The 14,348-nt window shown below is 38.8% G+C and overlaps 1 protein-coding gene across 7 annotated transcripts in view; it reads right to left on the minus strand.

Moving 5' to 3' along the window:
* The window catches only part of MOBP (myelin associated oligodendrocyte basic protein), a 39,952-nt gene extending 32,629 nt beyond the window's left edge, over positions 1-7,323 (minus strand). For 4 of the 7 annotated variants that reach the window (XM_019727582.2, XM_019727581.2, XM_074312582.1 and 1 more), the window contains exons 1-2: positions 7,168-7,323; positions 3,146-3,223 (exon numbers count right to left, since the gene is read on the minus strand). The gene's annotated coding sequence lies outside the window, so the exon portion shown is untranslated. Of the gene's footprint in view, positions 1-3,145; positions 3,224-4,691; positions 4,896-6,935; positions 7,050-7,167 lie in introns of those variants that run through there. The other 3 variants (XM_074312583.1, XM_019727583.2, XM_074312584.1) reach the window with 3 other exon arrangements.
* Positions 7,324-14,348: the final 7,025 nt, after the last annotated feature.

Raw genomic sequence — 14,348 nt, forward strand, 5'->3', positions numbered from 1 at the left:
ACACAATTTAAATAACATGACATTATTTATTCTGTTAACATCTAAAATTATACAATCCATTGTTTTAGCTTATGGACATATGAGCTTACACTAGAATTGTATGTGGATGAATAATTCGTAATTTTCTACAGATAGGGAAAGGACCCAGGAAAAGGAACCAAAGGCATGAGTTTGTCTCCTTGTTTATCCATCCCCCTACTCAGAAACTGCAGAGGTTCTCCCCAGTTACAGAGCAAAGTCCTGCTTCTTAGTTAAATATGGCACACAAGACCCCTCCTGCCCACTTTTCCCCTTTGTCTCCCACCACCACCCCTCACCGCTATAGGTCAGAAACATCAACCTGTGATCAAAAGATGCCCCTTTGAACATGCTTCTCCTGGAATGCCTTTTCCCCACCATGTTTGTGCGGTGAACTTCTATTTATCCTAAACAACCCAGTTAAGGTCTCACCTAGTCAAAGGACCTGCCCCTCCTTTGGGCTATCTCTATAATTTGTACATACTTCTATGGGTGGACGCACCATACTATGTTATAATAATGTGGCTGTGTGGCTGTGATCCAAGCCTGAGCTCTCTGAGGAAAGGGCTTCTCTCTAATCCAAAGGGTTCTGCTGTGCCCTCCACTCACTGAATGAGTGTTAACTATGATTGAATTGAAGGTGCCTTTAAAAAATCCCCAGGTGCCCCTGTTCCCTGGGGTGTTATGTAGAACTCAGGCTGCTTTTGTCAGATTCCAAGCAGGGTTATTTTAAGAGTTAAGGTTTTAACATAAAGTGGTCTCTCAGTAGAAAATATTTCTTCAAGGTGTGCTTCGTTTTATAATTATTTGTCTTTCTTAATCTGTTTGTGATGTACGAAATAAGAATTGTGTCTCTCCCTCTCTGAAAATGATGGGATTTTGAATGTACATATATGTAGGTAAAACAAATTCTCTCTCAGAATTCTTCTGGGATGAAAGAGAAGCCAACCAATCGTCCAGATTTGCATTTTCTTATAACCTAAGTGTTAATTTGGGCTATGGTCATAGCAGGGGCTAAAGAAGAGAACCTAGATTACCTGATGGGCTGCTGTATTGCACCACTGATAGCTAGTGGAAGGTGAGACCTGCTACAGTGCTTTGGGTTCTCCAAGGGTGTCAGCTTTGGGTAAGCAAAGAGACCAGGCCAGAGACAAGCTAAAATGAGCCCTGGATTGCTGGCCACCCCTTTTCTTAAATTTTGAGTCCAAGGCCATCATCTGAGTCACCCAATGGCAGTGACACTGGTAGACTGCTTTGGTTGGATGAAATGCAACTTATCTTTGTTCCATTTTGGAATTTATATGCCTCTATCTTTATATTTACCACGTTGTATTGAAATTATTCATTTATTTAAAAAAAAAGCAAGAGGAAGAGTCAAGGGTGACTCTAAGGTATGTAGTTTGAGCAACTAGGTGGGTGGTGGAAGCATCTACTGGAGATGAAGGTTTGGGGAAAGATGCAGAGTCATGAGTTGAGTTTCGGATGCATTTGAGTTGAGGTGTTAGAGGGGCATCTAGATGGAGACATCAAGTAGAAAGTTGAGAGAAATCTGGGCGGGGGTAGAATTTGAAAGTTGTTGGAGTAGAGGTGGCAATTGAAGCCATGAAGATGGATGTGATTCCCTTGGTGGCAGAATGTAGAATGAGAAGAGGGTGTGACTATGCTTTGGGCACTGCCACATTTACAGGTTAGATGGATGAGGAGTGATTGGCAAAGGATAAAGAGAAGAGTCAGAGAGGAAGGAGGGAAACTGGAACATGTGGTATCATGGAAGCCAAAGGGAAGGGAGCCAGAATGATTCTGAGCTGTGGTGTGACGTGAAGATATGAAGAGTACATTAAATTAAGTGACATGGAAATAGTGACTTTAACAAGAAGTGTTCCTATGGAATGATTAAAACAGGAATTAGAGGGTTTATGGGAGGAACAGTGACTGAGGATTTGGAGAGAAAAACTATAGTCAATTCATGTGAGAATGAAGGGGAGTAGAGTCATGGAAAAGAGTTTTCCAGAGTGTTTTTGGGGGGTAGGGTGGGATGAGGGGGCGGGGTGCTGTTTTTATTGTTTTTGAGGATGGAAGAGGGGTGATTAGTTGGTTTGTTGATTTGTTTTTTTGTTATGATGAGAGCATACATAAGTGCTGATGGGTAAGGTCCAGTAGAGAGGAAAAGATTGAAATAAAATTTGAAAGTGGAAATAATTAGTATTCTTGAGGGAAAAAAAAGGAGATGGAATGCAGAGCATATGTAGAAAGGTTGGCCTTCGTTGGAAGAGGGAAAAGAGTTGGCTGTATGAAGTTCCCATCTAATACCTTGCATTTTTCCAGGGAAGTGGGAAGTGGGAGCTGAGAATGAGAGAGCTGGAGATTTGAGAATAAAAATGGGGTTTAAAATAGATTTTGCACAAATTTGGAGACCAAGTTGCCAGGTAGTTTTGATTGACAGCCTAGTTATAATTTGTAGTGGTACCAATGGCCCCCATTGTGCTTTTCTCCAACTGTTCTCAGCAGCCTGCGTGCAGACCTGGAGAAGACAAATAGTTTCATCCAGGGTTGGAATTTGCCAAAGGATTTGCAAGAGAATAATTGAAATGATGAACCCTAGAATCTATCCATAATGAGAAGAAAATAGAGAAGGGTGAGGATGAATGGGTCGGTGAATGGATTCTTGAATGAATGGACAGGTGGAGGGGCAAACCAACTCGAAGTACTGAGTGGAAGAAGAGTTGTAGTGGGGCACTTACAAAGCAAGTGAAAGAAAAGAGGTTGTGAAGGAGCTCCTAGATGTTTGCACTGTTTGATTCATAGACGGAGTAGTTTCAAGTGTTGGCAAGTTCCAGACATGACAACGAATGATTGAGGCAGAGTGCATAGTACCTGGGTTGGACAAAGGTGGCTTAGGTCATACTACCTCTGATGTATAGAATTTTTGTTTTCAAATTTCTACTCCCAAAACCTAGAATACTGTGAAACACCTGAAATAGTTATTTAAAGTGTTTAACTCTTACTAAAAGTTTGATTGCTTAGTCTTTTGCTGATTCTGCTTTCTACTTGGACATTCTGAATATTAGTAATCGTTATACAATAACTCAGATGCAAATCTAAAACAATATAAGGGATTCATTTGTACCTGTATTTTCATCCGTACACATCTGATGATTAGATTTCTGTTATGAGCTTGTCTTGGTATCATTTGCTTCTTTTTTTCCTGAAAGAGAAGCAGTACAATGCATCCTGGTTACTAATTTAATGTTTTGGTTACTTAGGTTGTAGTTAATTCAAGTGCGTTATACACAGAGCTTTGCTCTCACAGTTCTAGGATCTTGATGATGGATATAGATGCTGTCAGTCAATTGGAGGGTGGAGGGAAGGTTTCACAGTAATCACAAAACACATGCAAACTTTTTAAAGCCCATCTTATCATTATAGAGGAAGAATGCTGTATGTCCAGTTAATTCACTGTCATTAAGTAAAAAATCTTTAGTCATTTCTCCTAGTACATCTGAGCTCTATAAACCTGATTTTTGCTTCACCACTAATAAATGAAATTTCTGAAATGAATGAAATTTCAGGTCTGTATCCAAACATGCAAGTGTTCGCAATTAAGTAAAACATCTGAAGAAAGAAGTTGAAGGACTGTCTCTCCCTTCCAGCTCCGGAAGAGAGATGTGTTTTTTGTGTTATCAACACAGTGAGGGAGTCCAACTTGATAAAGCATTCAATTGAGAACTTCAAAATATCAATCTTGTTTTCCCATGCAATACGGAGATTTATGTGATTATTCATAGCCTTTGTCCCATACTTTTAAAATATATATCAGATCTTTGAAGTGATATTTAGACAAAGGGGTCTTATAAGATTATGAAGATTCTAGACACAAAAATAACCTCCAAAAGAAACCTCTTATTCTGATTGGTTGTCTTTGTTGACAACTGCTAAACAGGGGGAAAAGAGCTTAAGCAGAGAGAAGAAGAAACAGAGATCAGATGAGTTAGGGGTTGCTAAGACTGCAGGGATCTGAAGGGGGTGGAGGGGAGAGTAACAAATAGTAGGGAACTACTAAGAAGAGATATATATATATATATAGAGAGAGAGATAGATAGATAGATAGATAGATAGATAGATAGATAGATAGATAGAGAGAGAGAGATGGTTTCTCTCAGATACTTAGCCAATATCAAAATTGTGCAATTTCAGAGTGAAACTGTGGGAAGCCTAAGAAAAAACAGTTGCTAAGAGGCTGATAACTGAGCAGAAATAGCTCAAACTTCTGGCCTCAGTTGACTATAGTTTTTCTTTCCAGCTCCTTAGTCCCTGTTCCTCCCACAAGCCTTCTAATTCCTGTTTTAATCATTCCATGGGAACAATTCTTGTTAAAGTCACCAACTATTTCCATGTCACTTAATCTAATGTACTCTTTATATCTTCACGTCACACCACAGCTCAGAATCATTCTGCAAAGATGACGACTCCCTCTTCTGGCTTCCTTCCCTTTGGCTTCCATGATACCACGTTCCAGTTTCCCTCCTTCCTCTCTGACTCTTGTCTTTATTCTTTGCCAATCACTCCTTGTCCATCTAACCTGTAAATGTGGCAGTGCCCCCAAAGGATAGTCACACCCTCTTCTCATTCTACGTTCTGCCACCAAGGGCATCACATCCATCTTCATGGCTTACCCTGCCTTGCTCAGTCCTCCCTGCAAAAAAGATACAACAGAGTCTCTGGCCCATGCTTTCCTCGCTCCTTCTGGCTCTTGACTGACCCTGGTGCTTCCCCATCAGGCCCTTCTTGGTTTCATATGCCCCCTCCTCTTGGGCACTGTGAGTAACAAACAATCTTTTCAATGGCAGCCATCTCTGGATCTGCTGGCTTCACCAAACCTAAACAGAAACAAAATTCCAGGTGCATTTAACAAGATATTGGTCCCTTAACCACCCAGAACACAGCTAATACCAAGTTTTTACCTAATGCATTCTAACCGAAGCACCAGAGCCACAGAGACCTGCCCAGCCCACAGAAGAGACCACTCTTGGAGCCCACGTGATGGAACCTAATGCTAGGGTTCCCTAGGGTTCCAGACTTCCAGGTTGTGGAAAGCAACTCAAATCCTATCCACAAAATTCTCCTGGCCTTCCAAGTCTTCCACGCCCTGACCCCCAATTCTTTTGACTGAGCGAGAGAAGGAGGCCCTCATTTTCCACCCCAGACGGGCCCATCATAGGAACACATCATGCTTTAAGTAGAAAACACTTTCTCAAACTCCAGAGTGACTTCTCTCGCCCAGATAAGACGATCAGAATAGCTAATGCTCCATTTTCCCAAAAGCTGAGTTCCTCAGGCTTAACTAGCACCTCATGCAGAACCCCAAACTTCTCATTTAAGTCCATATGTAGGATTGAAAGTGCTTATCTACCTCATCCAGGAAATAGTCCTGTTACAGTCATAATACAGTCACTTGACTACAAAGATCATAGAACCAATTCATCAATTTCCCCACATTTATGATGATTGTGATGACCTCAGAGTTTTCTCTGAGGAAAAACATGGATGATGTATGTTTGCACATCTAAAGAAACTATTTTAAGAATCATAAAACTGCCAGCCACCCTCTAACAGACATTTTCACACTTACAAACAAACAAAATGAAAGTTCTTTCTATCAGGTGCCCTGTCAACATCCAAAAGGGGGCCAGCAAGCCTGGAGGGGCTATTTAGGACAGCTCTTTGTTGAATTGTATCTGTTTTCAGCAGATGGTTTTGCTTAGAAAGGAATTTCCACATTTATGAAATGAATACTCACAGAGTAATAGACATGAATCCAACACATACAAAGAATCTAGGTTAAATACCTCACTATAAACCTATCAAGTTCACTTACATATCAGTGTAATTACCATTTATGAATAAAGGGCAGCACTTATACATTTTTGGTGAATTTTGGGAATCATCAATAAAAAGTCTTGGGGTTTCAATTTTTCTATTTTCTTGTAAGATTTTAGGTACTCATTTAAAATCCCAGTTACTATTAGATAAACAAGAATTAAAAGTTTGTACAGTCAGATTTAGGTTTTAATTTGTAAATGTATGATCTCAAATGCAAGCATATCTTTTCCAAAACTGCATAATCTGGGCCTAATCATGAGAAAACATCAGACCAAACCCAAAATGAGGGACATTTGGCAAAATAGCAGGCCTGTAGTTTTCAAAACTGTCAAGGTCATATCAAGGTCTGTCAATAGTTCTTTCTCCATGTTAATTTCCAGATTTTGACCATGTCTGTAATTTAATCTCAAATGGCTCAGAAAAATATATATGTGTGTGTTCACAGAGAAAAAATGATAAAGCAAATGTTGTAAAATATCAACATTTGAACAATCTGGATACACCGGGAATTTTTGTATTATTTCCAATTTTTCCATACATATGAAACAATTTTTAAAATTCACTCACCAAGGCATTCTCCTGCTATTCTAAATAAACATAAAATAGCATAGCTGAACATCTGACAACAGTCTGTTTTCTGCCTCACTGATTTATTCACAAAGCATTCTTTTCCCCAGTTTCTTCCTAGAACTCCAGCCAAGTTCATGACTTTATTCCCCTGACACAATATTTTCTTTCCTTTTTCTATCAACCACAAAATTGACAAAACCCGATTTCTGAGATTCTGTACAAGATAAAGCATGAATGCACTTCCAGTTAAGGTTTCTAATCTATAGGGAGCAAAATTCTTACAAGATTTGGACTTCATTGTTCTATTAGTATCCCCCACACATAAACCCCGCTGTATGCAGGAAGGCATTGTTCCTACATAAGAAGAAAAACTCATTTTCAATCATGATAAATAACAAAAGAAGAAATAGACAAAAAAGAAGCCATTCGACCCATTAATCTAGCTCCAGGAACGTGGAGCTGTATACCTGAGAGAACCTGAGTTCGCCTCTCCCAAGTTTCAGCCAGTTCCCAAACATTAGCCAGAACATTCCAGGAGGGCTCTCTGCCCACATCAGCATAAACTTGGTGTCCTACGTTCTTGTTTTCTCCATCCTTTTATGTCCTCCCAATCTTGGCTGCTATATAAGGAAATGGCCCATAGGAAAATGTGCACTTGCCACTTGAAGATGAAGATGAAAAGCAATGGAATCCCCTTACCTTCAAGTAGCAGTTGTTGAGTGAAACAGCTTCCACGTCTGTACCAGGTCCCTGGGGAGGTTGAGGATACTCAATGCCTGCAGAATATATAGGGAGAGATTATATATCCTGGGTTTTCATTACACAAGGTGTTTTTGATGAGTCCTCAGCCAAGATCCACTTAAAAACAAAAGCTACACAAAGACTACAAAAAGGCCACACAAAGTTTAAACAAAAGGCTAAAGAAAGACTAAACAAAAGCCAAAGAAAGTTTAAACAAAGAGCGAAACAAAGACAAAACAAAAGGCTAACAAAGACCAAAACAAAGACCAAAACAAAGGGCAAAAGAAAATCTAAACAAAAGCTATATGGTTGTAGCTTAGTAGTAACCATATCTCACACACATACACACACGCTCACAAACCACAGCTATACTACATCCCCACACACACTCATATATTCCAGTCTCCCACCGCCCACAGCCCACGGAATTAATGCCTCATGACAAACCCCTCACCAAGGCTCTCTCCACACCACTCTAACCTATGTCAAACCACATGCAAGGTCCAACCACACGCCAGGTCCAACCATACCACACCACACCCCAGCTCACCCCACCACACCACACACCCTTCCACCAATGTGGTACCCACCACAACAACCACCTCAACCCACCATGCAGTACCTCACCACACATGCCACAAGCTAAACCCACAAGCCATGAGCAGAATTGGAATGACACTGACAAATTCTTATCTTTGGGATCCTGCTGTCATACTCTTCGCAGAGTAAATACCTATCCACACTCTCCTCCCTAACATACCCCACATAACCACACACACACACACACACACACACACACATACACACACCCGACTAACATTCACACATGCATTTCCTCACACAATTTAACAAGAGTACCTCAGTCTACTGACAACTGAGATTGGTTCTGGAAGACTCTATAACAGTTACCATTTGCATTCAAATTTATGAAAGCTTTAAAAAAAAAATCTCTTATGGTAGATGATTTCTGTAAATGATAAATCTCATTCAATTATCATGATAATATTGGCTTCAGTCTCAGATATTGGCATTTTCTTATCATTTTTCTAAAATTTGGGGTCACACCATTGAGTCCTACTAGTCTGTGCCTCTGTTAAATTTCACGGGTTCTATAACGCAGAGCTTTTGCTAAATTTCATTTTATACGCATGTGTGTAGAACTACATACTAATGACTTGAAAGATGAAAGGATATTTCTGAAACTAATCCAACCATCAGCATCCATAGCTCCGTGCATGACGGTGAGACACAAATGCCAACATTGTCATTAAGTTTCCTTTTAGGTTCTTGTCACAGTTTATGCAAAAAAGAATGATTCTAGGGGACCTTGAAGAGGCAGTCCAATGAAATGGCAAACATCCACTATACATCTCATCATATACTGACTTCATGACTAACTAAACATTCGTGGTCTGAGTAACCAGTTGTACGTGTTTGCTGGTTGATTCACTCCTGCTGTGAGGCCAGCCCTTTGCTTGTGCTGCAGTGGTTGTGTTTGAAGGATGAGAGCAGAGCCAGGTGGTTCAGAGCATGGGCTCTGGAGGTCTCAGGGGTAGTCAGTCAGTTAAGATGTCACACTGGTTGGAATCGTGCGTGGCACATAGAGCTGCATCAATGTTAGCTATCGTGGTTCTGGCCCTAAAGAAGCTTGCAAAACAGGGGTGGGCAGCAGTTATAAGGACACACTTCTTAGTTAGAAAACAATGGGAGATGAATTCAGGCTCTGGTTAAAAAGTGCAAGATAAAAGCAGACTAAATTTTAAGCAATATTGGAAGACATAATAGTAGCAATATGGAGCTAAGTGCATTGTGGGAAATTCACATAGTTGAAATGGTGTAGGTAGGCAGTTTCTTAATACTATGGTTTGCATCTAATTAGGATCGACTAAGTTTACCCCAAATTATTTATTTTCATCAAAGAAAGCAATCTTGAAATTCTAGATATCTGTGGTATTAAATATTTTTATTATTTTTATTTATTTGTTCTTCTGGCAAATCAAAAGGGATGTTTGGATGTTTCTGATGTGAAGTAAATATATAGAAAATAATGGACTAGTTGAAACACTTTATAAATTTACATGCAAATGAGTTGGAAAAACCCACTATTGTTATTGTGATTATTTTTTTGAAGTGTACAAGGAAGGTTTATTTTTTGATTGCTAAACATTTAGTAAAGTGATACTTTTCTTATTAAAAATGTACAAGATAGAGTGGGTAGATTATAAAGATTCACCTTTGTTAAAGGACTCTACTTGTCAAACCTTTATGAAAAAAGTCTTTAATGGCAATTTTTTGTGGAGTCTCACCTCATATCTTCTATCCCATAATATATGGAGTGACATATAATTTATGCAACCAACGTATGGAGGTCCCACAGAACACTTACTATGTCATCTCTTTTTGTTCCTATTTAAATTTTGGTGTTTGCCTTTCATGTAGTGGTATTCTCAGACCCAGAAAGTCAACTTAGGAGGCCACATCTGAGTCAATGTCATTCCTTTGAGCGGCAGAACTCCAAGGGGACTCAAGGCCAAAACTAAGTAACTTGTTAGCATTACAGGTAATTTCTCCATAGAACCTTCGGCTGCAAATGACAATCCCCACATGTTATAGGCTGAATTGTGTCCCCTCCAAGTTCATATTTTGCAGACCTAACCCCTAGTACCTCAGAATGTCACCTTGCTTGGAGACAGGGTCTTTACAGAGGTAATTAAGTTAAAATGAGGTCATTAGGGTGGGACGCTAATGTCCTTCCAAAAAGGGGAAATTTGGACACAGAAACCCTCATAAACGGGAAGACGCAGGGAGAAGATGGTCTACAAGCCAAGGAGAGCGATCTAGAACAGATCCTCTCTCCAGTCCCCTGAAGGAACCAACCCCATGACATCTTGATATCACACTGCTAGCCTGGAGAACTGTGAGACAATAAATTTCTGTTGTTTAAGCCACCCAGTAGTACTACCGTGTTTCCCTGAAAATAAGACCTAGCGGGACCATCAGCTCTAATGCTTCTTTTGGAGCAAATATTAATATAAGACCTAGTATTATATTATATTATATTATATTATATTATATTATATTATATTATATTATATTATATTATATATTATAGTATATTATATTAGACCCAGTCTTATATTATATTAAAATAAGACCGGGTCTTATATTAATTTTTGCTCCAAAAGATGCATTAGAGCTGATGGTCCGGCTAGGTCTTATCTTCAGGGAATCATGGTATGTAGCACTACATTATGGCAACCCTAGCAAATTAATACACCAGTTTCTATAAGTATATTAATTGGTATTTATCAAAATAATACTTGCACAAAGGTATGATAGTATTAAAAGGCTTATGTTGAAAAACAATAGCCCTTTTCGCCATGTCATCCCACTCCTTTATCCCACTCACCAGAGGCAACCACGTTTAACGTTTTTTAGCTATTTTTTCTCTGTTTATTTCAATATTGTGAAATGACTCACAAAAACAGCCACTTATGTGCTCATTTATTGTAGGCTATAGGCTTCCTATTGAGGGTTTAATTTTCTTACAATCTAGCCCTTCCTCTCCCTTTTCCCTCACCCACTGAACATAGTTATATCAGTATTTATATTGTTATAAATATGTAAATATTCCTACACAACCTTGTGATCAATTATGATTGTTTCCTTTCTTTGTACAATTTTGTTTTTCCTGGAGTTAATAATTGTTCTGTTTTTGCTTTCATTTACTTTGCTTACTTTTTTATTTATTTATGACACATTTTTTCCAAATATTCGAACAAATCTGTCCAGTAACTATTAATTTTTTCAAGCATTCCAATATGTCAGATAATTGTTTACTTTTATTCTGTAATCCTTGATTTTCTTGCTCTGTTCTAGACTGGTTGTTCTCTAAGCCTGATGAAGGACTGAATTTCCCTTCATTGCTTTGCTGTGCTAAAATTATAGTAGTAAAATATTTTTACAAGCACAGGGCATGTTGATGAGCAATGTAATGGGCAGCCATGCTGGCCTTTCCTTGGGCAGATCTCAAAAATCTAAGTAGAGATTTTCCATGATCATTCAGTTTCTTCAAGGAAGAGCAATCCATTTTATAGCTTGGCAGCAGTAGGGAAGTTAGGGGAGTTTGAATATCTTGCTAATGATATTCTGTGATCAAGGTGGGTAAGGGACCCACATGAATATGTGGAGTTGTCCCTTTTCTAAGCCCTGCCCTTCATCCCTGCTCTCCACAGTTTGAGTCTGGAAATTTCTTCCTAATGAACTTCCAGTGAGCAAGTTCATACCGTGAAGCTGGGAATCTATTTGGAATGTGCAGCTTCCCCAGGCCTCAGCCCTGCTTTCCACGCTACCTGGCACTCCAAGTGTAGAGACTTGGCGTTTTGACACCTATTGTATACATGCTGTTCTCTGGCATCTCCTCTACAGGCACTTAAAGGGGACTTCCTCCATTCTGCCAAGTCAGTTACCATCCTCCACCCTTTTGCTATCTCCCAAAACTGTGTTATAATCTATCCTCTTTTTATGTTTCTTTTTCTTTGGAGTTTAAAACCTTTTTAAAAATTCTCTACTGCCCCTATGGAGTAAACTATTTTTTAATTCCTTACCTTTAAGAATATTTTACTACTATAATTTTAGTAAATTTTTGGAAGAAAAAGTGGATAAAATAAGCATGTGCAGTAACCTGCCATTTTTAACCAAAAACATAGTAATTGTTTTTATTGAAATATAATTTACATATGTACCATAAAATTCAAAATTTTAAAGTATAAAATGTAGAGATTTTTAATATACACAAGCGTTGTGGAGGCATCACCACTACCTGATTCTGTAACATTTTCGTCACTAAAAATAAATCCATACTCACTAGCAGAAAAACATAATACTATTTTACATGAGCACGTAGAAAGAGTCAAGCATAAAAAGGGCTGGAGGGTATGGCAAACATTTGTTATGGGGATTACTGAAAATTAGTATAAAATGAGTGAATCATCTATAAAAGGAAGTTATCTTAGGGAAGACATTGGTAAGATGATATCTCCATTATTTCACCTAAAAACTTAAATGTACATCAAGTCATATCCACAATTAGATAATTGTTTACCTAACAAAATTGTGTATCAAAATGTGTTGTAAAAATTAACTTTTGATTAAAAAGATAAAAGACAGTTCAGAGATTTTTCAGATTCATGATAACAATGCTGTTTTTCCTGTGGAAATATGAACAGATGAGCTATAGATAAGCTATGATAATAGATGATAGATGAACTATGAATAGATAAATAGCTATAAGACCATTTAATTATTTCAAGTATATAATGAATTGCTTAATCAAATCTGAGAGAAACAAACCTAAATGGTTTTTCATTTGCCCTCCAATCCTCACTTTCAGAGCAAATTTGTCTCCTCCAAGACTTTGGCCTTGATCTGACAGATTTTTAGCTATACAGTCCCCAACTTTCAATGGTAAACAGAATATGACACCAACTGAGCTGCCAGCCAAACAGACAAAGCCTCTGTGTGTTCCCAAGTTCCACACCCAACTCTCCCTTTCTCTCTCTCTCTCTCTCTCTCTCTCTCTCTCTCTCTCTCTCTCTCCACCTCCCCCCTATGCTTGGACCCTGTCACGATTGTGTTCTGGCCAGTGGTGACCTGTGTAATAACGTACATTATGTTCCGTAATTAATGGACTGGGTTTTACTCAAATTGTTGTGTTAAAACTTACTCTTTAGGCAACATGCTTCTCCTGTTCAACTTTCTGGGTCCGATTCATGGATTTTACCCCTTGCAATATTACTATTAGAGAAGGATAGGGTGGACACAGGGTAGCAAGATACTAGGATTCTAGCAAAATGAGACTCAGAAAAAGAAGGTATCAATGTGTTGTATTAAAGAAAACCAGAGCTGAACGTAGTGATCTGATTTCCTTTTACCTCCAGCTGAGCGGAACTTTGTGGAATAGGGTAGGTGACTTCTGTAATATCTGTTTTTCTACAAGTTTAAAGATGGAAAAGCTCTTTAAGTACTCAGTGCTTTAGACATAGCCCCCAGGTTTGGGGATTTAAAGAATTTAGATGTTGGGTGTTTGTTTTTGCTTTTTTTTTTTTTTTACTCTTTCTATAACAAGTGTAACTTGTTGACCATACCTGTAATTTCAATTAAGCCAGTCCTAGTTTTCTGTGAATATGGGAGAAAACTCTGGTTGCAAAGTGTTCTTAAGCTATGGAAAACATCATTTTTAGCATGGGTTTATGCTTCCTTGGGCAGCCACTCAAATTAGTTCACATGCTCTGAGAATATACTAACTTGAAAATAAAGAGAGTTCCAGATGTTGAGTCTGGAGCACAAGCCAGGATTTAAAACACAGAATTTAAAGCACAACCTAGGATTTAAAGTTTTCCCGCAGATATTCCATAAAATAAATAATTCGAGCATAAGATAATTTGGAGTTGGCAGCACACGCGAACAGTTCCAATTATGAATTTTTCAGGAACATCTTTAAAGCAAATAGCTATTACATTTTTCTGTTTTCATTGGAGTTATCAGCATGTGGTATTTCACAATTGTTGAAACATATTTTTGAATAATAAAATAAAAATATGTTCGTCTCCAAAGAATGTTGTGAAAACTGCCACATGCGAAAAGTGGTGAAAGAAAAGATAACCGTTCCTGTGACGTCCCGGCAGGAAGAGGGACCCGGGCTCCTCGGGCCAACTGTATGAACAGAGCTCAGAGCTTTCATAGGTGGTAGTGACATGGGCCTGGGGACATGAGCAGAGAAAAATTCTGACATTTTCTATTGGTTACGTGGGGAGTTTAGTCCCTAAGCTGAGCAAAAGCGGTTGGTTATTTGAAATGACTGAATCCTGGCCAGTATTGCCCCAGCAACCAGCACAAAGATTGGATCCCTGTGGTTTTCAAGTCTACCCAATTCTTGGGTAAACAACTTATTGAATCAAGAATGATTGTGTATTATATAGTACATAAGCCAGAGGCCCTATATTTTTGCAATCGCTATATTAGTCATCCCCTCTTTATAGTTATTATTTTCAGGGGCCCAAATGACATTCGTAGACGAGGGCAGTTATGGGGAACACACACAGTCTGAGGACCAGGACGGACCAGCCCTCCCGAGTGTG

This window comes from Rhinolophus sinicus, linkage group LG10 (assembly GCF_036562045.2).
Source record: "Rhinolophus sinicus isolate RSC01 linkage group LG10, ASM3656204v1, whole genome shotgun sequence".
Taxonomy (NCBI): domain Eukaryota; kingdom Metazoa; phylum Chordata; class Mammalia; order Chiroptera; family Rhinolophidae; genus Rhinolophus; species Rhinolophus sinicus.